The sequence below is a fragment of the Bombina bombina genome, chromosome 6, assembly GCF_027579735.1.
Source record: "Bombina bombina isolate aBomBom1 chromosome 6, aBomBom1.pri, whole genome shotgun sequence".
Lineage (NCBI taxonomy): Eukaryota > Metazoa > Chordata > Amphibia > Anura > Bombinatoridae > Bombina > Bombina bombina.
Genome location: NC_069504.1, coordinates 886578670 through 886606456, shown reverse-complemented (window position 1 = coordinate 886606456; position 27787 = coordinate 886578670).

The window sequence follows — 27787 nt, the reverse complement described above, 5'->3', positions numbered from 1 at the left end:
ATTTTCAATTATGCCCCCCCTACTGTCTAAGGGATAGAATTTAGATGGTGGTTTCATACTTTTTTACTTTATTTGTCTGTGTAGCAATAGTGGAATTGTCTCCCTCCTTCTGGAGGTTAGATAAAGTGATCAAATCACATGACTCGGAGAAGGATAAATTGGTGTTCAAATCTATAGTGACCCATTTATTAGGAACAACAACCGGTGGTTCAGCAGCACTAGCTCCTGAAAAATGACATTTTAAGGTGAGATTACGTACTAGTCGATTCACATCGACAATGGTTTTGATTAAATTAAAATTGGTGGAAGGAACAAACCCCAAACCTTTACCAAGTACTCTAAGCTGGGTATCAGTAAGTACTGTGTTAGACAAATTGATTACACAGTCTATTTGTATTTCGTCTGTTGTTTCTCTCTCAGGTTGTAAGCCTGCTTCTCTGCTCTGTTCTTCCCCCCTCTGTCCGGTTTGCTCTGGGGCCGGGAAAAAACCTGTTCTAACTGAGACTGGTCTCTTGCAGACTGTGTTGATATGCCCATTAGTGTCTGCATATCCAAATTACTTGTAGTGCTAGTGTTAGGTGGCAAAGTGTTGGTTGTACTAGCTGTATATTTATTAGAGTTGGAGCTGTTCTTAGATCTAACTGACTGTATAATATTTATTGGTGGATTATCAGTAGTGTTATTATCTGTTACATTCTTTAGTATGCCCTTAACTCTACTAGGTGTAGGTAGGTCATCTCCACTAGTAGCTGAACCCTCTTCTCCTGATTCTGCTTCTGTGTCAGAAAATGTAACCTGATTTTGTCGTCCACCCCATCTCCTATTTCTACGTCTCCTGTTTCTAGACCTATTCCTGTTTTGTAGTCTCCTGTTGACTGTACGTTGGTCATGATTCCATATATATACTGTATGAGAATCATAGTCTGTCTGGTCACGTATGTACTTGGAATGTTTTATATCTATCACTTGTTTCCTAACATCAATTATGGTGTTCCTGAGTATCAAATCAAACTTAGCATAATCAGTGTTACTCTGTCTTAAATTCAATTCAGATTGTAATAAGCAGATATCCTCTCTAACCACAGTTAACATCTTTGTTTTGTAATCACATAATAACATCATTAGACGTATTGAGCAGTCTGTTAGTACAGCATTCCACTTTTCAATAAACTCTTTGTCATTGGTGTCAAATGTTGGGAACTTGTTCACCCTGAGACCCCTTGGAATGATCTGCAGCTGTATATACTTGTTCATGGACCAGATGTCCCACTGTAGTTTGGTTTCTTTGATTTTAAGCAGCAAGTAGAGCATGAAAAGATTGATTTGCTGTGGGCAGCGGTAGGTAGAGCATGGAAAGATTGAGGTGATGTGTGGGCAGCAGCAGGTAGAGCATGGAAAGATTGAGGTGATGTGTGGGCAGCAGCAGGTAGAGCATGGAAAGATTGAGGTGATGTGTGGGCAGCAGCAGGTAGATCATGGACAAACTGAGGTTTTGTGGGCAGCAATAGGTAGAGCCTGGAAAGATTGAGGTGATGTGTGGGCAGCAGCATGAAAAGATTGATTTGTTGTGGGCAGCGGTAGGTAGAGCATTGAAAGATTGAGGTGATGTGTGGGCAGCAGCAGGTAGAGCATGGAAAGATTGAGGTGATGTGTGGGCAGCAGCAGGTAGATCATGGACAAACTGAGGTTTTGTGGGCAGCAGTAGGTAGAGCATGGAAAGATTGAGGTGATGTGTGGGCAGCAATAGGTAGAGCCTGGAAAGATTGAGGTGATGTGTGGGCAGCAGCAGGTAGAGCATGGAAAGATTGAGGTGATGTGTGGGCAGCAGCAGGTAAAGCATGGAAAGATTGAGGTGATGTGTGGACAGCAGCAGGTAGAGCATGGAAAGATTGAGGTGATGTGTGGGCAGCAGCAGGTAGAGCATGGAAAGATTGAGGTGATGTGTGGGCAGCAGCAGGTAGATCATGGACAAACTGAGGTTTTGTGGGCAGCAATAGGTAGAGTCTGGAAAGATTGAGGTGATGTGTGGGCAGCAATAGGTAGAGCCTGGAAAGATTGAGGTGATGTGTGGGCAGCAGCATGAAAAGATTGATTTGTTGTGGGCAGCGGTAGGTAGAGCATTGAAAGATTGAGGTGATGTGTGGGCAGCAATAGGTAGAGCCTGGAAAGATTGAGGTGATGTGTGGGCAGCAGCAGGTAGAGCATGGAAAGATTGAGGTGATGTGTGGGCAGCAGCAGGTAAAGCATGGAAAGATTGAGGTGATGTGTGGGCAGCAGCAGGTAGAGCATGGAAAGATTAAGGTGATGTGGGCAGCAAAAGTTAGAGCATGGAAAGATTGAGGTGATGTGTGGGCAGCAGCAGGTAGAGCATGGAAAGATTAAGGTGATGTGGGCAGCAATAGTTAGAGCATGGAAAGATTGAGGTGATGTGTGGGCAGCAATAGGTAGAGCATGGAAAGATTGAGGTGATGTGTGGGCAGCAATAGGTAGAGCATGGAAAGATTGAGGTGATGTGTGGGCAGCAGCAGGTAGAGCATGGGAAGATTAAGGTGATGTGGGCAGCAATAGTTAGAGCATGGAAAGATTGAGGTGATGTGTGGGCAGCAGCAGGTAGAGCATGGAAAGATTGAGGGGATGTGTGGGCAGCAGCAGGTAAAGCATGGAAAGATTGAAGGGATGTGTGGGCAGCAGCAGGTAGAGCATGGAAAGATTAAGGTGATGTGTGGGCAGCAACAAGTAAAGCATGGAAAGACTGATAATGTCATGAGTTGTTACTTTATTGTTTTGAGGACCTCAGTGTTTTGGTATTGTGTCTTTTTTGTGTCACTTCAGCTGTCATTGCTGTGTCTGTTTGATGTGCTTCTTCCCACAACAGTATCTATTTACTCAGGCGTCTCACAAGTCATGGCACCTATTTGTTGATCAGTTTTCTAGGGAGCTTACTTCTTGCCTGATTATTCTGATACTAACTTTGCCTTATTTCTGATGATGCATGTGATTGCATGCTGATTTGCCTTTGTGATACATAACCTGAGCTTGTTTTTGACTACTGGATTCTACTTTTTGCCTTTATTTATATGGCTGTTGTTGAACAGTGTTTACCCGAATATTTTTCTGATAGTTCCTGTGTACCTATGCTGCTTAACTGCTGATGACTCTGCCTGACAACTATGTTGTCTCATTACTTAAAAGTGCCATAATGTTTTTTAAACATTATTGTGCAGTATGTGCATAATTAATAAGTGCAGTTAGAAGATCACCGTTTAAAAAGCAATTCTTCCCTATATTTTGTATCCCAAACCAATCCCTGGTTTATTCTTTAGAGCCTGCCTGCCAACCGCTGCAATTGTTTTTTCACAGGGGTCATATACTGTACCTCTGATGGAGAAGCATTCCGCTTCAAAAAGTGTAAGGACTGAAAGTGGGATTTCCTGGCTTTATACTGTTTTATACTGCAATCCTTTTAGTATACTGGTTAAGGTGCAGATGCTTTTGAAAGTCCATGTTGGGCAACTTTATATTGTGGTGTTCTATACCTCATACATACATGAGGTTGTCTATGTGAATGTGATATATATATATATATATATATATATATATTTAAAGTATTTTTATTGAGGAAATTAGAAACAAGAACAAAAACTTAAAACATCATTGCAGGGAGTCTGTGGCATGATTACAGAACATCAAGGTCCTAGACAAGGACAAAGCATATTTAAACAAGATTTATATGTGATATGAATACTTCGTATATAAGATATAGTTAAAATATCTGACAATAAATAGGAGAAGATTATACAGTAAGAATTATGGGGCAGAATTATCAAGCTCCGAATGGAGCTTGATGCCCCTGTTTCCGCACGAGCCTTTAGGCTCACCAGAAACAGCAGATCGTGCGGATTGATGTCCCCCACCTCAGAGCAGGTGAACGAGTTAAAGAGCAGCTGTCTTAAGACCGATGTTTCTTAACTCCTGTTTCCGGCGAACCTGATGGCTCGGGCGAAAACAGAGACTATGAGGCCCATTTATCAAGCTCCAAATGGAGCTTGAGGGCCCATTTGTAAGCTCTTGTAAGCTGCTGGTGCAATGCTAAATACGGAGAGCATATTGCTCTCCGCATTCAGCCATGTCTGTCGGACCTAATCCGCACTGTCGGATCAGGTCCGACAGACATTTGATAATTCAGCCTCATTGGGTCTGATACGGGGGGTTGGTAAATTGGCCCCATATCTGAATCATGAAAGAAATATTTTGGGTCTCATGTCCCTTTAAAAAAATTTTTTTAAAATTAAAACCCCCCACAATTTTTAAGATTTAAATTACAGGAAAAGGGGTACAATATATAATGAAATTATATTGTAAAGTTTTTTTAGTACATATAATTAATTAATTTTAGATTATAATCTCAAAGTGTAAACTGTCCCTTTAAATTCTACAAATGGCTTAATTCAGGGGAATTTATTTCTAGACTTTACAAACCAAACAATAATAATTTCCTTCTCTGGAATTCTACTTATTCACATTTTGATGAATGAATCTCATTGTCTGTATTTATGCTTGACTTTGTCTTACACTATTTTTAAAGTTATATTTGAACAACAGAATAGTAATTAAAGAGTTTATGCACTGATTAGCATTGGGACCTCTTGGCCTGACATGTAAAAAATCAGTTTTCCAAGTTCATCCTTTCAAGCTCAAATTTTAGCTTCCTCTTTTCTGTTGGTCAGCTATTTCTTTCCAGTGGTGCCCTCATAAATGTATTCTTGGGGGCACTTCCAGGAGGCCCACCAGGGATTTGTGGGTGTGGTCTCAATGGAAGGGCGAGACTGGAAGGGTCAGGGGTGGAGCCAGTAGTATCATGGGTGAGATTGGGTGTGCCACAGGCGGGGACGACTAGAGCTGCAGCAGTACATGGACAGAAAGGTAGTGGTAAGCTACTGTTGGGGGTGCACAGGGGGAAATCATTATGTTGGGGGGCTAGTACCTCCCCTGGCAATACCATTGTCTCTTTTTAGAAAACCAACACTTTTCCATCTTTGTACTTTCTCCTTTTCATACAGCTAGGGTTGCCACATTAATTAAAAAGAGAAAATTAATAAAATAAGTTTAAATGGGGGAACCTCCGGGCAACAGTCATGATAGGCTGCGACATTGACAGCTCTGCAAAAAACTTATTTAATCTAGTCTTATATTGCATGATTCCTGTGTCATCTGTGGATGGAACAGCTAGAAACAGTCTTCACGCCTCTGGCTGCAGAGAATGAGGTATTTATTTGGAAGATATATTTGAGATATTTTGAAGCCCAGCATGCTGCTGTGGTGATCTAGACCTTTCACTAATGCCCCGAGAGGTGCTGTAAAGAAACTCCTGTTCGCAGTGCTGAGTACTGTGATAACCTGCACATCTCAGAGACTATAACTGCTGATATTAAGGGCTTATACTGATTAATTTGTTTACCTCTCACATTGGAGTGACTTAAAAAAGCTCCACTCACTTCTTAAATAGACATGGAGGAGATATACACTGCCATAAATGCCCTTTTAGATTTTGAAGATAAAATATGCTTTGTACACACCGGAGATCTTCACACAGGAGCTGAGCAATGCCTCTGCTGGTCAGCAATCCACAGACATGTGTAAAGGAAGGTTCTCAACCTGTTGGGCTTATGAGGCAGCCCAGTGTGGGACTGTCCCTATCGACTGCTTGGAGGGGCACAGCCAGCTTTCCCGAGTGGGGAATGGCCTCTCCTTGGTCTGTGGAGAATCAAGGTGACATAGCATTGGAGGAGCAGAACAGAAACACAGTTTTTCCTAGACATATTAAAGGGTTTTCATCTGGGAAGCTCAAGATCCAGATTCAAAGGTCTCTTTGTGTTCATTGGCTCCAGGGTGTTCATATGGAGCAAAATGTCAAGGTTTCTCCCTGACTTTGCTAGTTGTTTGCAGCTTTCTGTCGTGGCTGCCATTTCAGACTCACCTGTGATTTCTCCTTGCCTGAAGCACAGTGTGTAACGCTACACCCAGGGTCCCACTTATGGCCAAACTGGAGAGACAGGTTGCAGTCCCAGAATGATGATATCCTCACTTTCTATTTAACTGCCTCAGTCTGGCATTGCCCTTGCATGATCTCAGACCTTTCTGTGAGTTCCTGACTCTGTGTATGACCTATCTAGTTTGACATCCCTTCTGGTTCCTGATCTCTGACTTGTTCCTGACAGCACTGATCTCCATGTTTCTAACCCTGGCTCTGACTTTGACTCCTGGCTTGTCATTTGGCTTTTTTTCATTTTTTAATAAAGGTGTTATTAATTTAGCATTTCACGTCTGTGTCTGATTCCTGGTACCCTGACACAAGATTACTTATTGATGACGACAGAAGAGTTCAGCTTGGACTTTTGACAAATTCTTATGAGGTGATACCTTTAAAGAAGATTTTAAAGGAATCCTCCATGCCTCTATTAGGAATTGGGTGATTATACACTAATTATGGGGAGATGTTCAGACTATACCCTTAGAACATGTATCATCAAAATAATATATGTTTTTGATGTATACAGGTGTGCATTACTGTTTATTTTTTTTATGATTATGCCCTACTGTACTTGAGAGGGTGTGTATATGATGAAATGTTCTTGAATTCAGTGCGGTATGTTGGGACCCATTAATGCCATCTCTTGGATTATTAGTGAACCTTTATTAATATACTTATTAAAAGTGGGAACAGTGATTGCAATAACTGAAGAGACACGTATGCCCTTGTGTTATGGCCTGGACTCTTTTTCCATAGCATATCTCATTTGGGTTAGCTTTTATGTGATGAACTGTAATTGCAGGGTTTGTGTTCCTATAACCAACTGTGCTCCTCACATTTTCATGTTCATGTAAGTGCTCCTACACTGATTTGTGAGCTCTGCTGAAAAAAATAATTGGGTGTCAACTTATTTCTTTTAAGGATATTTGCTTTTCAAAGATGTATAAGAAAGTCTAATTTTTTTTTATCTGATTCATCTCACCTTGGCCATTGTTTTTTTATTTGTCTATCTTTTTATCGTAGGCCAAGGTTGAGAGTTTTACAGACTTGGACCGTTTTCTGAATAGTTTTTTTCTCCAGGGTATTAAAATAGTAAACAGGAATACTTTGCTTATTTCACTTTTGGTATGATAAATTACACTTTAGTCACATTTTGTGAATATATTTAATGGTTAGATTTTTACACTGCTGATTGTATTTGTTTGTTCATTGTCATCTGATACCTTTGCACCTTAAAGGGACAGTCTAGTCAAAATTAAACTTTCATAACTCATATAGGGCATGCAATTTTAAACAACTTTCCAATTCACTTTTATCATCAAATTTGCTTTGTTCTCTTTGTATTCTTAGTTGAAAGCTAAATCTAGGTAGGCTCATATGCTAATTTCTAAGCCCTTAAAGGCAGCCTCTTTTCTCAATGCATTTGACAGTTTTTCACAGCTAGAGGGTGTTAGTTAATGTGTACCATATACTGTAAATAACATTGTGCTTACGCCAGTGGAGTTACTTATGAGAGGGCACTAATTGGCTAAAATGAAAGTCTGTCAAAAGAACTGAGATAAGGGGGCAGTCTGCAGAGGGTTAGGTAATCACAGAGGTAAAAAGTATATTAATATAAATATGTTGTTTATGCAAAACTGAGGAATAGGTAATAAAGGGATTATCTATCTTTTTAAAGAATAAACTGTCCCTTTAAAAAATTGCTTGTAAAATGTTCTATTTTTATACTTGGCGAATAAATGATTATATTCTATTCGAAAAAATGATATTTCATCATGTTGTGTATATAGCCTATTATTCAGTCTCTAGAATTTTTAAGCAAATTGGTTCTGGTGCTTTACTTCTAGACATTAGAGTTGTTTGTATTGAATTTGTTCTCTGTTATGTCAATGTCAGAGACTGATCATAGGTATCCAGAGAGATCATTTCCTCCCACTGCTGTGTTTTTCAAAATTGATCGAGCCCCAAGAGTGGTTCCTTTAGTAGTAGGAGGTAAAAATTGTGGTTTGGTTAAATTTTTGTGAAGATGCGCCATACAGATATTACCCAGCTGTCTAGCATTTAGCAACAATCATTTTATAGGACACTCGTGACATTGATGGTTGCTGTCATTTTGTATTTTTATGGGAGCTTCTATATTTAAAGCGAAGGTAAAGTTTTGGTAACCAGCAATTGTATTTATGATCCTTTTACTAAATCAATAACAGTCGCTAGGTTTTTTTAAAAAAATAATTATTTATTTGGGTATTTTGCTAACTCTATTTTTATTACCGTTCCCTGTAGATTCTCCTCCCATCCTCCATTTCCGGGTTTCTGTTACTGTGACGTATAGAGCGGTCCCACCCGCTCTATACGTGTCTACTAAGCTCGTGCACAACGAGCATGGAATAACCGCGCATGTGCATAATTTTTTGCCATTGATCTTTGCGCATGCGTTAATCACGGTTGTTGCTCTCTATTGCGAAAATACTTTGCAACATAGTATTAAATGAGTAACGCAATTCATTCAATACTATATTGGACAACACGGAGAATAGTTGTGTTTTTGATCGTTCGTTGCCTTCAATTTTGCAGTCCTTGTAAGTATGAGTATACAACCGGATCGATATTTTATAATACACAACTGCCTTCATCTATCTATCATTCATTTTATGATGACTCTTGTTGTTTAAAAATTTAATATCTCAATATCCCTATATATTTTATATTCTATAAAGCTTTCTATTCTAACAACTGTTTGTAAATGATATGTTCTGTAAATAGCGGCTAATAACGATCATATTTTTCAACAGATATGTATATTCAAAACGTTGTCTTGATTGTTTTAAACTTTTTTTTGAATTTTTATAAGTCATTTGTCATTTACATTAAAATCTTTAACACGCAAAAGGATGTAAAAATAAGATTATTTATAAGAAATACAATTATATCTAGCAATTAATCTTAGCTATTTGCTAATAACAAATATATTTTTAGTATGCTCCATATCGATTTATATACAATGTTTTACACATATATTTTAATGATTGTAAAGATAATTTAAAAAATTCATGAAATGCATAACATTATTAAAATGTATTGACTTTATAGCGTATATTATTTTTTAAAAAAAATATTATGTGTACAAATAACAAATATCATTATTTTAATTTAATTTTCAAAAACTTTAAAAATATCTAAAATATTAGGTGTCAATTAAAAAAAAAAATATATATATATATATATATATATATAATATATATATTTTTATATATTCATTTATAATTTTTCATAATGTTGTATTAAATTTAAAAAATAAATAATATATATATATATATATATATATATATATATATATATATATATATATACACACACACACATTGAATGTGTGGTATCATTATTTATATGTATCTATTACATTTTTCTTATAGGAACTATATTCTATCAAAAAGTTTTGTTTTTGATGTTTTGGTCTTATGTCTCTCTCTCTGTCCGGAGTGGCGTCTCAGGTGAATACTGGAAGGCGGACTCTAGCACACTGATTCACAGATTTCCTCCACAGGAGCAGGCTGTGTCCGGAGTGGCGTCTCAGGTGAAGACTGGAAGGCGGACTCTAGCACACTAATTCACAGATTTCCTCCACAGGAGAGGTCTGTGTCCGGAGTGGCGTCTCAGGTGAATACTGGAAGGTGGACTCTAGCACACTGATTCACAGATTTCCTCCACAGGAGCAGGCTGTGTCCGGAGTGGCGTCTCAGGTGAATACTGGAAGGTGGACTCTAGCACACTGATTCACAGATTTCCTCCACAGGAGCAGGCTGTGTCCGGAGTGGCGTCTCAGGTGAATACTGGAAGGTGGACTCTAGCACACTGATTCACAGATTTCCTCCACAGGAGCAGGCTGTGTCCGGAGTGGCGTCTCAGGTGAATACTGGAAGGCGGACTCTAGCACACTGATTCACATATTTTCTCCACAGGAGCAGGCTGTGTCCGGAGTGGCATCTCAGGTGAATACTGGAAGGCGGACACCAGGGTCCGCCTTCCAGTCTTCACCTGAGACGCCACTCCGGACACAGCCTGCTCCTGTGGAGGAAATCTGTGAATCAGTGTGCTATCCGCTGTAAGCGCTTGTCCGCCCAATAGTACTGTTCACAGAACAGTGCCTCTTGTTCTGGTAAGCCTCTCTTTACCTGTACTTACCTGATTACATAGGTCTTTTTGCACAATGAGGCGCCCTCTTTTTGTTTTATCATATATATATATATATATATATATATATATATATATATATCTAGCAGAATACATATAAATAATTATATTGACTAAAGATATATATATACATATTTTTTAAAAAGATACATAGTTTTACTGAATCATAGAATCTGAGAATTTATCGCAATTAATTATTTTTTTACTTGATAATAACATATTTTAAAAAAAAAACTTGCAATATGAAAATATATTTTTTAAATTGTTTGTTTATATATAATATATTAATTTTTTTAAAAGTTAGCTTTTAATTTGTTTGCGCAAAGATCAATAATAAAATCAAATTAATATTTAATAAAATTAATCATTAATATATTATATCCAGTAGATTATATCTTCAATATTATGCTGCAGATAATGCGATCGTTTTAGACTTACTAATAAAAAAAAAAGAGATGCTTGTGGTAATCGGAGCGCAACAAATGTTTCAAATTAGTTGCCGTCTGAGTTCCTATGCTGTACAAACGATGCCCACAAACTCAAGTTTTTACTGCGCATGCGCAAAACGTGGACGCGCGCGCTTGGCAAATGCGAACTAGAAGATGTCATGCATGCACATCAAGAGCCATGTAATGATGACGTAAATTGACGGCCACCTAACGGCCAAAGAATCAATTGGATGGCTCAACAACGTAATCGTTGTTTATAAAAAAAATTTTTTATACGGGTTGATTTTCGGAAAGCCGAATACATGAAAATAATATCCGCTATCTCAGGTAATATAAAGATTTGAAAAAATTGATGAATGAAAGTTATATTTATTTTGCTTGAGAACAGTAATTATGTAGAATAGAGCCTTTCACTTTACCTTCACTTTAAGTTGTATCTTCACATACATGTGGGCAGTCACAATTACAGACGATATGAAAAACATAGTATTATAAAATACTATGTTTTTCATATCGTCTGTAATTGTGATTTTGTAATTCCCTACATTTTTACTAAATAAATAAACCATGAACATCAAGTAATGAAGTACCTGCAAGTTAAAGGATAATTAAATACAGTAGAAATGTATAACTAACACATGCATAGAAACATAGAAACATAGAATTTGACGGTAGATAAGAACCAAAAAGGCCCATCAAGTCTACCCATATTACATGTTACTTTTTCCTTAGGATAGCCTTATGCATGTCCCAGGCATTTTTAAATTCCTTTACACTCTTTGTGTTTACCACCTCAAATGGAAGTTCATTCCATGAATCCACCACCCTTTCTGTAAAAAAATGCTTCCTCTAACTTTAGATTGTGACCCCTTGTTTTGGCATTTATTTTTTTGTGAAAAATGCTTTCAGCTTCTATTTTATTAAGTCCCTTCATATATTTGAAGGTTTCTATCATGTCACCTCTTTCCCTTCTATCCTCTAAACTATACATATTTAGATCATAGAGTCTTTCTTTGTACGTTTTATATTTTAGACCATGTACCATTTTAGTAGCCCTCCTTTGGACAGCTTCTAGTTTATTTATATCTTTCTGAAGATATGGTCTCCAGAACTGTACACAGTATTCCAGATTTGGTCTAACTAATGATCTGTAAAGTGGCATAAGAACCTTGCTATTTCTGCTACTAAAACCTCTTCCAATGCAACCAAGCATTTGACTGGCCTTGCTGGCTGCACTGCGGCATTGTGTACCAAATTTTAAATCATCTGAAATAATAATTCCCAAATCCCTTTCTTCTTTAATTACAGTTAGTAATGTACCATTGAAACTATAATTGGCCTTTGGGTTTTTGGATCCTATATGCATAATTTTGCTCTTGGTAATATTAAATTTCAGATCCCATTTATTTGACCAGTCCTCTAGTTTATTAATATAACAGTTCATTTGATCAACTCCTCCTGGAACATCTACTCTGTTACAAATTTTTGTATCATCAGCAAACAAGCAAACCTTCCCCTTAAGCCCACTTCCAATATCACTTATGAACATGTTAAACAAAACAGGCCCAAGAACTGACCCTTGGGAAACACCACTAGTAACTGATGCCTCATTTGAATGTACTCCATTAATTGAAACCCTCTGTTGTCTATCTTTAAGCCAGCATTCTACCCACTTAACAATCTTAGCATCTATTCCAAGGCAATACATTTTGTGAATAAGTTTGTTGTGTGGGACGGTGTCAAATGCTTTGCTAAATTTCTAGATATGCAACATCTACGGCTCCTCCCTGTTCTATTATTTTAGTTACATGGTCAAAGAAATCAATTAGATTAGTCAGGCATGATCTTCCAGTAGTGAAACCATGCTGTCCTGTGTCTTCTAAGTTGTTTGTCTGAATGAAAGATACAAGTCTTTCCTTTAAAAGAGTTTCCATTAATTTCCCTGCAATTGAGGTCAAACTGACTGGCCTATAGTTAGCAGAATCTTCCCTACTACCCTTTTTATGAAGAGGGACTACATTGGCAATTTTCCAGTCTTTTGGAACAACTCCTGTTTGAAGTGACTGATTAAATAAATTAGCTAATGGAGTAGCTATTACGGATCAAAGTTCTCTTAGAACCCTTGGATGAATATTATCTGGACCCACATACTTATTAACTTTTATTTTTGATAAAGCCCTTACTCTCATTATTTACAGTAACATCCCTTAATAGCATCTCACTATCTTTACCATCTGTTGCAAGACCATGCTATTAGACCCTCCCTATGGAAGGTTTGCTAAAATAGCGCAGTCTCACCACTGGTGACGAGACCACACTAATGAAAGTGGCACCCCCATAGAAAGACTAGTGATGTACCCTAAGGGGTAAAAAAATGCACATATGAGACCTCAGACCAGACATATGTTCCTAAGGCACTTGTCAGTTATATGTCTACACTAGATGTCAGATCAGACCCATGACTGAGAATCAGCCACAAACAGATACTCACTGACACCCCATGTACACACAGACATATATGTACACACACACACAGTCACACATAGACACCTACAGACATCCATAACAAATGAAGAGATACGGGCAATCCAAATGCCCCAGCACAGGGTCACAGGGGCACCCATAGCCAGCCAGCCACATGCTTATATAGATACCCACATGCACAAAACCAGGTACCACATTGTAAGAGTATGTTAAATACTGTTTAAATATGACTATGACAACAGTATTCCTATGAGATTGATAAGGGTTTTGTTGTTGGCTAAGTATTCCAGTAAAGGATTTTACAGTAACACCTAGTACTTTTATATATGCCAAGTCGTTATAGTTGAGCAATGAAATATTATATATATCACACAAACTATAATGTGGCAAGAGTAACAGATAAATACATAAGATAGACTTTACTGTCAGATAATGAATATTGAGGTAACTTGATAGTTGAAACGATAAATCACAGAATATGTAATTAAGGTAGGTAAAGTTAATCAGACCTGTGAATAATGTCCCGGAGCAGGTGAGTTCCCCTTGCTTCGTTTAGTAAGTGATACTCTGTTTGGAACCGGGAGTGGAATCAAACAGGAGCGTGGAGAGCCGCATAGAGCTGACAGGCAGGGAGAGAAGCACTGGTCTGCCTCTGATGACGTCACAGCTATCGAGTGCCGCTCTCACACAGGCTGGATAGGGAGAAGTGAAGCTGCACCTGTAACAAATCCGGAAAGTGTAGAATCTACCTACACAGGTTAGTAAGCAACTTTAGGAATTCCTAGTAAATGAGAAGTTAGGCTGTTTTCCAAGAGAACTGAGCTTAATCTCAGTAGCGGTCTGTGTACACAGTGTTAAGGTCTAGAACTCAATAAAGCAGCACTGATTCTTAGTAGGTGGTGCCTTAAATAGGCAAAAGGCTTAAAGGGACAGAGAGGTAACGTTTAACCCTTACAGAGCCCCCCCCACAAAGAACCACAGCGTGGGTCAAGGTCTGGGACGATCCGGGTTTCGCCGGTGGAAAAGGGATACAAGGCGAGGAGCAGAGACATTGGAAGCAGGTTCCCAAGAATCTTCTTCATGACCAAAACCCTTCCAATGAATGAGATAAAACAGAACTCCCCCACGGATGCGTGAGTCCAGGATGCTATGCACAACAAATTCCTGATCCGAGGAAGGTATCGGAACTGGTTCGGAATCATGAGGAGTAGGGGTAGATACAGAGCAAGGTTTAACTAAGGACACGTGAAAAGTAGGATGTACCTTGAAATTAGAAGGGAGCTGTAGGGTGACAGTTGATGGATTAGTGATCCGAGTGATGGGGTACGGACCAATGAACAACTTCCCCATCTTCTTGCTTGGGTATGAGAGTCTAAGATTCCGAGTTGAGAGCCAAACCTTTTGACCTACCACATACGTGGGACTAGTCCTATGACGGAGGTTGTAGTATTTGCTTTGGTATGCTTGGGCATGTAGAATATTGTCACGAATAGTAGGGAACAGAGCAGAGATATCATTGACCAAATCGTTTTACGACAGGACAAGGTGTCTCAGCCTTCGGTAGTAGAGTAAAACAAGGGTGTAAACCATAGTTAATGAAAAACGGAGAGAAACCAGTAGAGGCATTTCTGTTGTTGTTATACGCGAACTCGGCTAGAGGGAGGAAGGATGCCCATGACTCCTGTTGATTTGCACAGTAACATCGCAAGTATTGCTCCAGCCACTGGTTGACTCTCTCTGTCTGTCCGTTAGTCTGCGGATGATAAGCGGTGGTGAGCTTCTGTTCCATATGGAGGGCTTTACACAAAGATCTCCAGAATTTGGAGGTGAACTGAGTTCCATGATCACTGATAACTGTTAGAGGAATTCCATGCAACCGAACTACATTTTGTATAAATAGGTCACAAGAAATTTTGGACGAAGGTATTGATGATATGGGGATGAAGTGTGACATTTTTGAGAACAAGTCTGTAACCACCATGATGGTGGTATAATTATTGGATGTCGGTAGATCAACTATGAAGTCCATAGACACAGTCTCCCATGGAACATGGGGTACTGGTAAAGGTTGTAGAAGACCAACTGGCAATTGTCTGGAGGGTTTAGAGGTGGCACAGATGACACATTGATCCAAGTAATCTCTAAGATCAGTCCGTAAGGATGGCCACCAATAGAATCTAGTGAGCAGATCCATAGATTTATCCCTACCCATATGCCCTGCTAAAGGAGATTTGTGAACTGAATTCAATACCTCTTTCCTGAGGTTTATCGGAATATACAGCTTGTGGTCCTTGCGTAATACTCCATTAGCGTCAGGTAATAAGTCCTGAAAAGGAACAGAAGTATCAGTGTCAAGGGCTCTTTTAAAAAGGGGTTCAAGACCCGTCATGAGTCCTACTATACATTCCTTGGGTATGATGGTAGTGGGCATAGGGGATTGCAGAGGTTTGGTGGCTTGTCTAGAGAGGGCGTCTGCCTTACCATTCCTGGTACCTGGTCTATAGGTGATGATATATTGAAAGCGAGAAAAATAGAGACTCCATCTCACTTGCCTGAAGGACAAGGTACGGTTAGATTGTAAGTACTGCAAGTTTTTATGGTCTGTATAAATAACAGTAGGTTGGGTAGCTCCTTCTAAGAGGTGTCTCCAATGGTCAAATGAACACTTGATAGCGAGCAATTCTTTTTCACCTACTGGGTAATTCAATTCGGAAGGTTGTAGGAGTCGAGAGAAGAAAGCCACTGGATGTAATGGATCCTTAAAGGATTTCCTCTGGGACAAGATTGCCCCAATGGCAAAATCTGAGGCGTCCACCTCTAGTATGAATTGCTTCTGCAGATCTGGATACTGTAGGATGGGAGCTGAAGTAAATTGGGACTTCAGATTGTCAAAAACTGACTGAGTTTGATGGTTCCAGGCAAATTGTTGATTCAATTTTGTGAGTTCAGTCAGGGGTTTCGTGAGGGCTGCAAAGCCAGGTATAAATTTTCTATAATAATTAGAAAACCCTAGAAAGCGCTGTACATCTTTCTTTGTTTGGGGAACGGGCCAATCTAAAATTGCCTGAACCTTGTCGTTTTGCATTTTAATGCCTTTTGGGGAGATTTCATAACCGAGGAAGGTTATGTTTTGAGACTCGAATATACATTTTTCGAGTTTAGCATATAGACTGTGTGTTCTAAGTCTAGAAAGAACTTCCCTTACATGTAGTCTATGCTGATCTAGGTCTTGTGAATAAATTAGAATGTCGTCCAAATAGAGAACAACGTACACATCCAGGATGTCTCTGAAGAGATCATTGATAAGACATTGGAATGTAGCTGGAGCATTACATAATCCGAATGGCATCACTGTGTATTCGAAAAGACCGTATCTAATTCGGAACGCAGTGAGCCATTCGTCTCCAGCCCTCATTCGTATCAGATTATAGGCGCCACGAAAATCCAACTTGGTGAAAACCGTGGCACCCCTCAATCTTTCTATCAATTCTGGGATTAACGGGAGAGGGTACCTGTTTTTACGTGTACGCTTATTTAATTCTCGGTAATCGATAATAGGTCTTAAAGTACCGTCTTTGTTAGTAACAAAAAATATCCCAGCCCCGGCAGGGGAGGTACTGGGTCTGATAAACCCCTTTCTAAGGTTGTCATCAATATAGTTCTTTAAGTGTTCCAACTCTGGTTTAGAGAGCGGATAAATGTGGCCGTAAGGGATGGAGACCCCTGGTAATAGGTCAATCGGGCAATCATAAGCCCTGTGAGGAGGGAGGACCTCAGCATCCTTTTTGTCAAACACATCAGAATACTCTGCGTACTGAGTGGGCAGGATATTAGCAGATGTATTACATAAAATAGATACGTCAGTATTTGACAAGGAAGTACTTGGGTTAGGAAAGATTAGGCTGAGGTTATCCCATTCTATAGTGGGTTTGTACATACACAACCATTCCATACCTAGTATGATGTCAAAAATAGGGGATGTAATAACATCAAATATGCAAGAATTAGTTACTGAGTTATTAATAGTTACCTGAATAGGGTCAGTTTGATGTAATACAGGCCCTGAAGCAAGTAAAGACCCATCAATAACCTTCACTGAGACTGGATTGCTTTTACACACAAAAGGTATTTTATTGGATTTCACAAAACTTAGATGGATAAAGTTTCTACATGAGCCTGTATCTATGAGTGCTTCAGTGGATGTCTGGAAGTGGTCCCACTGTAAAAGAATTGGGACAGTGATGTAAGCATTTTTAATTGTCTTAATAACATAGGAGGTATGTGTTGTTAACAACCTACCCTTCTTAGTTTTAGCTAGTATAGGGCAGTCCTTCACTTCATGGGATGGGGAAGCACAGTACATGCAAAGGCAATGCATTTTCCTTCTGGCTTTTTCCTGAGGGGTGAGTGGTCCCTTCATAAACCCGATATCCATGGGTTGGGGACTATCTTTCACCTGATAAGATGGAGTTGGGAGGTAGCCTTTGGAGCTTGTAGCTTTTTCATTCCTCCTTTCCCTGAGGCGTCTATCAATATTGATTGTGAGTGTGAAAAATTCCTCCAAGGAGTCAGGGATACCGATCCGGGATAATTCATCTTTAATTTCTTCGCTTAACCCCAAACGAAATTGTGTCTTAAGGGACACCTCATTCCATCCTGAGTCACGTGCTGAAATCTTGAAGAGGGTGATATAATTTTCCACTGGATTTTTCCTTTGTTTCAGTGCCCTTAGGGTATTTTCGGCAGAGACCTGTTTGAAGGGGTCATCATAAAGTGCTGCCATCTGGTTGAAAAAACTTGAAAGAGAACCTAAGACAGGGTCTTGGCTCTCATAGAATGAGTCAGCCCAAGCCCTGGGCTCTCCCCTTAGATAAGAGATGACCGTTAAGACTCTGACCCTTTCTGTGGGGTATGTACGTGGTTTAAGGTCAAATAACAATAAACAGGAATTCCTGAATTCTCTGAACCGAGCTCTGTCTCCAGAGAATTTCTCAGGAGGGGAGACCAAGGGCTCAGGTGTTTGTTCTGAGGGACTCGGCTTAGGGGCCAATACCTCTCTTAAACAGGCTTTCAGGGCCTGGTTTTCTACTTGTAGCTCATGAAAAGAGCCTGACAAAGCATCCAGCCTGTCAGACAGTACTTGAACTCTTTCACCAATTGGATCCTGTTCCATGGTGACAATGAAATAAGGAATATATCCTGTTTTGAAAACTTAGGCCAAAACAAACCCTTAATGAATCTCTTATGTGGCTGCTTTATTATGTAAGAGTATGTTAAATACTGTTTAAATATGACTATGACAACAGTATTCCTATAAGATTGATAAGGGTTTTGTTGTTGGCTAAGTATTCCAGTAAAGGATTTTACAGTAACACCTAGTACTTTTATATATGCCAAGTCGTTATAGTTGAGCAATGAAATATTATATATATCACACAAACTATAATGTGGCAAGAGTAACAGATAAATACATAAGATAGACTTTACTGTCAGATAATGAATATTGAGGTAACTTGATAGTTGAAACGATAAATCACAGAATATGTAATTAAGGTAGGTAAAGTTAATCAGACCTGTGAATAATGTCCCGGAGCAGGTAAGTTCCCCTTGCTTCGTTTAGTAAGTGATACTCTGTTTGGAACCGGGAGTTGAATCAAACAGGAGCGTGGAGAGCCGCATAGAGCTGACAGGCAGGGAGAGAAGCACTGGTCTGCCTCTGATGACGTCACAGCTATCGAGTGCCGCTCTCACACAGGCTGGATAGGGAGAAGTGAAGCTGCACCTGTAACAAATCCGGAAAGTGTAGAATCTACCTACACAGGTTAGTAAGCAACTTTAGGAATTCCTAGTAAATGAGAAGTTAGGCTGTTTTCCAAGAGAACTGAGCTTAATCTCAGTAGCGGTCTGTGTACACAGTGTTAAGGTCTAGAACTCAATAAAGCAGCACTGATTCTTAGTAGGTGGTGCCTTAAATAGGCAAAAGGCTTAAAGGGACAGAGAGGTAACGTTTAACCCTTACACACATGCACACAAACAGCAATTATTATTATTATTATTATCAGGTATTTGTAGAGCGCCAACAGGTTCCGCAGCGCTATGAACATGGGTGGTGTATAAAAACGATTACAGGGATCAAATGGGTGAAGGGTCCTGCCGAGAGTTGCACTGTTGTAGTCGACTCTTATGAAGGTGAACTACAAACAGCTGGACTCATAGGCTTACATGCTATGGGGTTTTAGGGGATAGCAGTGGAGATAGGAAGGTTAGTGTAGGTTGTAAGCATCCCTGAATACTAGAGTCTTCAGGGAGCACTTGAAGTTTTTAAAACTAGGGGAGATTCTTGTGGAGCGAGGCAGAGAGTTCCATAAGATGGGAGCCAGTCTTGAGAAATCTTGTAGAGGGGAATGTGAGGAGGTAACAAAAGAGGAGGAGAGTAGGAGATCATAAGCGGAGCGAAGGGGACGGGAGGGAGAGTATCTGGAGACAAGGTCTGAGATGTAGGGGGGAGCAATGCAATTAAGAGCTTTGTGTGTCAGAGTGAGAATTTTGTGTTTAATTCTGGAGGCAAGAGGAAACCAGTGAAGGGATTGGCAGAGAGGTGCGGCAGATGAAGAGCGACGTGCAAGGAAGATGAGCCTGGCAGAGGCATTCATTATGAATTGTAAAGGAGCTAGGTGGCAGCTAGGGAGACTAGAGAGGATAGAGTTGCAGTAGTCGAGGCGGGAAAGGATGAGAGAGTGGATTAAAATCTTTGTTGTGTCTTGTGTAAGGAAATGTCTAATTTTAGAGATGTTTTTCAGGTGGAAGCGACAGGCTTTAGTCAAGGACTGAATGTGAGGAGTGAAAGAAAAATCTGAGTCAAGTGTGACCCCAAGACATCAGGCATGTGAGGTTGGGGTAATGATGGAGTTGTCAACAGTTATAGAGACATGGGGGAGTGGAGATTTTTGAAGAAGGGGGGAAAATAAGGAGCTCAGTTTTGGAGAGATTTAGCTTGAGGTAGTGAGAGGACATCCAAGATGAGATATGAGAGAGACAGTTAGTGACACTGGATAGCAAGGAAGGAGATAATTCTGGTGCAGAGAGGTAGATTTGGGTATCATCGGCATACAAATGATAATGAAACCCGTGAGACTTTATTAAGGAACCTAGTGAGGACGTGTAGATTGAGAAGATAAGGGGACCGAGGACAGAGCCTTGCGGTGCCCCAACAGAAAGAGGTAACGGGGCAGAGGATACCCCAGAGAAGGCTACACTAAAGATACGGTTAGACAGATAGGAAGAGAACCAAGAGAGAGCTGTGTCACAGATGCTGAAGGATTGGAGGGTATAGAGCAAAAGAGGGTGGTCGACAGTATCAAAGGCTGCAGACAGATCAAGTAGGATAAGTAGAGAGAAGTGGCCTTTTGATTTTGCTGTAAGTAGGTCATTGGTAACCTTAACAATTGCTGTCTCTGTTGAGTGAAGGGGGCGAAATCCAGATTGCAGTGGGTCAAGAAGGGAGTTTAATGCAAGGAAATGGGATACAAGTGCATATATTAGCTTTTCAAGAAGCTTTGAGGCAAGAGGTAGTAGGGAAATAGGGCGGTAGTTGGATGGGGAGGTTGGATCGAGAGAAGGTTTTTTTGAGGATAGGTGTGACTAATGCATGTTTAAGAGATGTGGGAACTATACCAGTGCTGAGGGAGAGGTTGAAGATGTGTGTGAGAATAGGGGTAAGGGTAGAAGAGAGGGAGGGTAGTAAATGTGAGGGGATGGGGTCGAAGGGACAGGTAGTGAGGTGAGAGGATAGTATAAGGGCAGAAATTTCATCCTCTGTAACAGGGGCAAAAGAGCTAAATTTATGGTTATGTGGGTTTTGGATGACTGTGAGCTTTTGAGGGGGTGGGAGACCGGTAGTATATTGAGAGCTGATGTTGAGAGCAATCCACAGAGAAGTATCCACAGACATCCACACTTATGCGTGCATACATATGCAAGACACATACAGAAAACCACACACAGGTTAGAACAAACATCAACATGCATACACACACAAGCAGCAACAGACAATCACATACACACATAAACATGCATCCAGATACCCACTTGTACACATAAACAGGAACTCTTAGACATCCACAGAGACCCAGAGACAGCCACATTCACAAATAAACAGGAACCAACAGACAGCCACATGGACACACACAGGCATTCTTAGACAAAGAAGAACCAGAGGAGGAAAGACATAGGCAAGAAGAAAGGACCAAGGAGCTACTAGAGCATCCACAGACTCCACCTGAAGATCCATGGACCTTGCAAAGTACCTGGAAAGTTTGTTGCTTAACTGAGAGGCCATCAGATATATCTCTGGCAGCCCCCAAAAATCCACAATCTGACTGAAAACATTCTGATGGAGAGACCATTCCCCTTGATGCAGTGACTGACAACTGAGAAAATCTGCTTCCCGGTTGTTTACTCCAGGAATACAAACAATTGGCTAGAGAACTGCGAGTTCCCCTTGTTGATTGATATAAGCCAATGCTGTGACATTGTTCTATTAAAAACAGAGATGAGACTTCCTCTTCAATTAAGGCCATTTCTGAAGAGCCCTGAATGTAGCACAGAGTTCCTGAATAATTTTTGGCAACCTCCCCTCCCAAGGAGCCCAAACCCTTTGTGCCTTCAGAGATACCCAGAAAGCTCCCCAACCTGAAAGACTTGCATCTGTAGGGATCATAGCAAAAGAAACCCCTTGCATAATAAGGTGATGATCCAGCCACTGACGAAGTATGCAAAGCTGAAGAGGCCTCATGTGAAACCGAGCAGAATAGCATCTGATGCAGCAATCATGAGACCTAAAACCTCCATGCAAAGATCAACTAAAGGAAAATAAAGAGCCTGAAGGTTTATACAATTTGTCACCAGCTTCAACCTTCTTTGTTCTGTTAAAGGTATTCTCATGGCATCCAAATCTATTTGTGCCCCATAAAAGTAAAGTTTGTCTGAGGAACCAAAGATCTCTTTAGAAAATTGATTTTCCAACCATTCTGTTGAAGAAACAACAGTCGGTTGTTGTGAAATTCTGCTAAATGTAAAGTTGAAACTTGAACCAAGATATCATCCAGGTAAGGAAACACAGCAATACCCTGAGATCTGATTACCAATAGAAGGGAACCTTTTTCTTTCGTGTACATAAACTGACCTTGCTGGAATAATGAAAGAATAGTCTGCATTTTGAAATTAGAAACTCTGACAAACTTATCTAACGCCTTCAGAGACAAAACTGGTCTGAAAGTTCCCTCCTTCTTTGGAACAATGAAAAGATTTGAATAAAATCCCATCCCTTGTTCCAACATAGGAACACTAGCAATCACCCCCATAGCTTCTAGGTCTGAAGTTGATTGAAAAAAGACTTGAGCCTTCAAGGGATTTTTTTTGACATTGGACAGAATAAACCTTCTCATGGGAGGCCTTGTTCCAAGACCTATCCAATTACCCTGAGATACTATATTCAGAACCCAGGGATCTGAAACAGACTGGAACCAAACCACCGGAATAAAGACACAACCTGCCCCCTACAAGAGCCCCTGAATCAGGGGCTGTATCTTCATGCAGACTTGGAAGTAGGTGTAGATTTTTTGGAACTGGTCTTCCAGGCAGGACCTCGCTTACATGAGGAGTAATCACATTTTTGCTTCCTCTTCTGTTGAAAGAGACAAAAGTGATTATATGCCTTAGACTTACCCCTGGACTTCTTGTCCTGAGGAAGAAAAGCTCCTTTACTTCTGGTAACAGTAGAAAAAATAGAATCCAATTCAGAGCCAAACAATTTCTTTCCTTGAAAAGAAAGATATAACAGTCTAGATTTAGAAACCATATCAGTAGACCAAGATTTTAACCTTAAAGCTCTTCTAAACAGAACTGCCAAATACATATACTTGGCATCAATCTTAATGATGTCAAATACAGCATCACAAATAAATTAATTAGCAAATTTAAACAATCTTAGAAGGTTAAAAAAAATCTTCACTTGAAGAATCATCAGAAAACTGCTCAGAGAGAGTATTTAACCAAATAGAAGAAGAAGCAGCAATGTCAGCAATATAAACAACTTGCCTAAATAAGTAACCTTCTTGCAAAAAAAGGCCCCTCTATGAAAGGACTCTGACTTCATATCTAAAGGCTCATTTAGAAAGGTACTTTCTTCCAGACCAATAGTAGTACACTTAGCCAGAGTAGAAATAGCCCTATCAACCTTAGGGACAGTCTCACAAAGATCAATATTAGAAGCAAGTAAGGGATACAATTTCTTAAGCCTTGTAGAAGGATTAAAGGGATTAACCGATTTAGACCATTCCTTAGAAACTATCTCAGAGACAGCATCATGGACAAGAAAAAACCTTCAGGGGATTTAACCAAGGGTTTAAAGATATCATCTAAACGATTAGAAGTTTTATCCTCAGTCACCTTAGGATCCTTAAACTATAAAGTAAGCAAAACGTCCTTTAAAAGATAACTAATTTGTTGAATTCTCTTGTTCATGATCAAAGGAAGACCCCTGATCATCAGAGAAAGCCTCTTCTTTTGAGGAAACATCAGAAACATTAGCAGTACCATCAGCTACAGGAAGTTTAGACCTAGTAAAAGGCAAATCAATAACTGACCTTTTACGCTCACTTGAAGGCGGCATAACAGCCAACATTCAGTCACCATTAAACGGATAAAAAATCCTTCATACCTGGTATGAAATCAGTTGCACTTCCCTTCCCTGTAAAGAACGGAAGGAGTAGTTAAACCCATAGAACCAAGAGTAGCATTAGGATGGGGTGAATGCATTAAAACATTAAGGCATGTTATACATAAATAAACTAGAGGAGATACTTCACCCTGTTTACAATAAACACACTTAAAATGGTAGGAAAGTGTTCAGAGGCCCAGCTTCTAAAGGAATTTAAGGGACAGAATCAGCAGGCTCCATTATTGCAGCAAACTACAAAAGTAGAAAATGCATAAAGAAAAGAGTGGTTAAAGGGATTCTAAACCCAATTTTTTTTCTTTCATGATACAGATAGAGCATGCAATTTTAAGCAACTTTCTAATTTACTCCTATTATCAATTTTTCTTTGTTCTCTTGCTATCTTTATTTGAAAAAGCAGGAATCCAAGCGAAGGAGCCGGCCCATTTTTGGTTCAGCACCCTGGATAGCGCTTGCTAATTGGTGGCTACATTTCTGCCATGTAGTGCTCTAGATGCCTATCTAGATATCTATTCAATGCAGAATATAATGGGAACGAAGCAAATTTCATAATGCAAGTAAATTGGAACATTTTTTAAAATGGTATGCTCTGTCGAAATCACAAAAGAAAATTTTTGAGTTTCATATCCCTTTAAATCCCCACAAAAAGAGCTCTTGAGAAAAAACGTAACCCCTCCAAAAGTAGCTCTTTAAGAACCTTACTAGACCGGGCATGCTAAAAATGCAGAAGGACAAACAAACTTCACATCCGACTACAACTTAGCGCACTAACAGATAGGGAGTGTGTGCGAAATCCGATAGCAAATAAAGTAAAAAGTGTGTCAAAACCCAACGTGCACAAACTCAAGGGCTTACGATGCACAGGAAAACATTATTAAAGCACACAAAAAAATTGATGTAGGACATACTTGCGATATCCCAAGGCGTGCAGACCAAAAGCCGATGTGTGTTAAACAAACCCCGGTATGCGCAAAAAGGGATAATAGGCACCAACCCAATGCAAGCAGACCCAAAGTACGACACGCGTGGAAAAAACATTAGAGTGCGCTAAAAACCTGAGGCATGCAAACAATATAAAAGATTTAAAGGGGAATTACCTAAATAGAGATTCTGTACAAGGGCTATATGCAAGAAAGAAATATATTAATAAATCCATTAGCCATAAAGGCTCATAGAGTGTCAAATAAAATACAAACATTACTTACCAAGACACTCATCTACTGGAAAAAACAGTAGCTGAAACATATCAGCAGAGGATATGGAATAGGATTATACAGAAAAACCAGCAGTAGTAGACAAAGGACATGTCCCTGCAACACTAGTGGGTGGCCTGTGACTAATGTCCCACGAGGTGAAATATGAAACACAAACCATACTCCATACACATCCCTCTGAAAAGACACTGTACTCGGTCTGAGAACCCCTCTCAATGAAGATTCACATGCACATCTTCATTCTTTACCTTCCTCAGTTGAAGACTAATTCCCAGGAGTAATGGATCGTGGACTCTCACCACCTGTATGGAAAAAAAAATCTCTATAATTAGAGTCTATAATTTTCCATATGTGCGTACATAGGAAAAATTTCCAAATGTGCCTGACCTATTAGGCTTCCGGGAATCCCTGGGCACAAAAAAGTTAGTTGAAAAAAAAATGTTAATACAGTTATATTTTAGCTATTTAGGAACTAGAATGGAAATATGCTGCACAATAACATAGTTTAAACAATAGTTGTTGGCAGACAAAATAATCATTTCACACATTATGCTTTTTTTTTTTTTTTTTAAGTAAGTTTGATTTATATACTTTCTCTACTAGATTATTCACTTCTCCAATCTCTACTTATCTCCAGTTGCAACAAACATACAATATATCTTTATGTAATGGAATATAACAATATTTAAAGGCCTTATGTAGCATCAGCTGGTGTATTGTGGTCACATTTACGGCTAGATTTAGAGTTTTGTCGGTAATGACCCGCGTAGCTAACGCTGGCTTTTTTCTGGCCGCACCTTTAAAATAACTCTGGTATTGAGAGTCCACAGAATGGCTGCGTTAGGCTCCAAAAATGGAGCGTAGAGCATATTTAACGCCACTGCAACTCTCGATACCAGAGTTGCTTACGGAAGCGGCCAGCTTCAAAAACGTGCTCGTGCACAATTCCCCCATAGGAAACAATGGGGCTGTTTGAGCTGAAAAAAACCTAACACCTGCAAAAAAGCCGCGTTCAGCTCCTAACGCAGCCCCATTGTTTGCTATGGGGAAACACTTCCTACGTCTGCACCTAACACTCTAACATGTACCCCGAGTCTAAACACCCCTAGCCTTACACTTAATCTGCCGCCCCCGCTATCGCTGACCCCTGCATATTATTATTAACCCCTAATCTGCCGCTCCGTAAACCGCCGCTACTTACATTATCCCTATGTACCCCTAATCTGCTGCCCCTAACACCGCCGACCCCTATATTATATTTATTAACCCCTAATCTGCCCCCCACAACGTCGCCTCCACCTGCCTACACTTATTAACCCCTAATCTGCCGACCGAGCAGATTATTAACCCCTAATCTGCCGAGCTCGCATTCTATTGGCTGTTCCGATCAGCCAATAGAATGCGAGCTCAATCTGATTGGCTGATCGGATAGGCCAATCGGATTGAACTTGATTCTGATTGGCTGATTCCATCAGCCAATCGGAATTCGAGGGACGCCATCTTCTTCAGTTGGACGTCGCCGAGAAGAAGATGGGTCCGCGCTGGAGGTCTTCACGATGGAGCCGGTCCTCATCGGATGAAGATAGAAGATGCCGCTTGGAAGAAGATGGTTGCCGGTCCGGATCTACTCTTCTTCCCGGATAGGATGAAGACTTTGGACCCTCTTCTGGACTTCTTCAGTGGATGTCTAGCCCCCGCTTGGGTTGGATGAAGATATCGGAGCCAGGACGGATCGGTGTGATACCCGGTGAGGTGAAGACAAGGTAGGAAGATCTTCAGAGGCTTAGTGTTAGGTTTATTTAAGGGGGGTTTGGGTTAGATTAGGGGTATGTGGGTGGTGGGTTGTAATGTTGGGGGGGGGTATTGTATGTGTTTTTTTACAGGAAAAAGAGCTGAATTTCTTGGGGCATGCCCCGCAAAGGGCCCTGTTCAGGGCTGGTAAGGTAAAAGAGCTTTGAACTTTTGTAATTTAGAATAGGGTAGGGCATTTTTTATTTTGGGGGGCTTTGTTATTTTATTAGGGGGCTTAGAGTAGGTGTAATTAGTTTAAAATTGTTGTAATATTTTTCTAATGTTTGTAAATATTTTTTTATTTTTTGTAACTTAGTTCTTTTTTATTTTTTGTACTTTAGTTAGTTTATTTCATTGTATTTATTTGTAGATATTGTATTTAATTCATTTATTGATAGTGTAGTGTTAGGTGTAATTGTAGGTAATTGTAGGTATTTTATGTAATTAATTTATTGATAGTGTAGTGTTAGGTTTAATTGTAACTTAGGTTAGGATTTATTTTACAGGTAATTTTGTAATTATTTTAACTATTTTAGCTATTAAATAGTTCTTAACTATTTAATAGCTATTGTACCTGGTTAAAATAAATACAAAGTTACCTGTAAAGTAAATATTAATCCTAAAATAGCTATAATATAAATATAATTTATATTGTAGCTATATTAGGATTTATTTTACAGGTAAGTATTTAGCTTTAAATAGGAATAATTTATTTAATAAGAGTTAATTAATTTCGTTAGATTTAAATTATATTTAATTTAGGGGGGTGTTAGTGTTAGGGTTAGACTTAGCTTTAGGGGTTAATACATTTATTAGAATAGCGGTGAGCTCCAGTCGGCGGATTAGGGGTTAATGTTGAAGTTAGGTGTCGGCGATGTTAGGGAGGGCA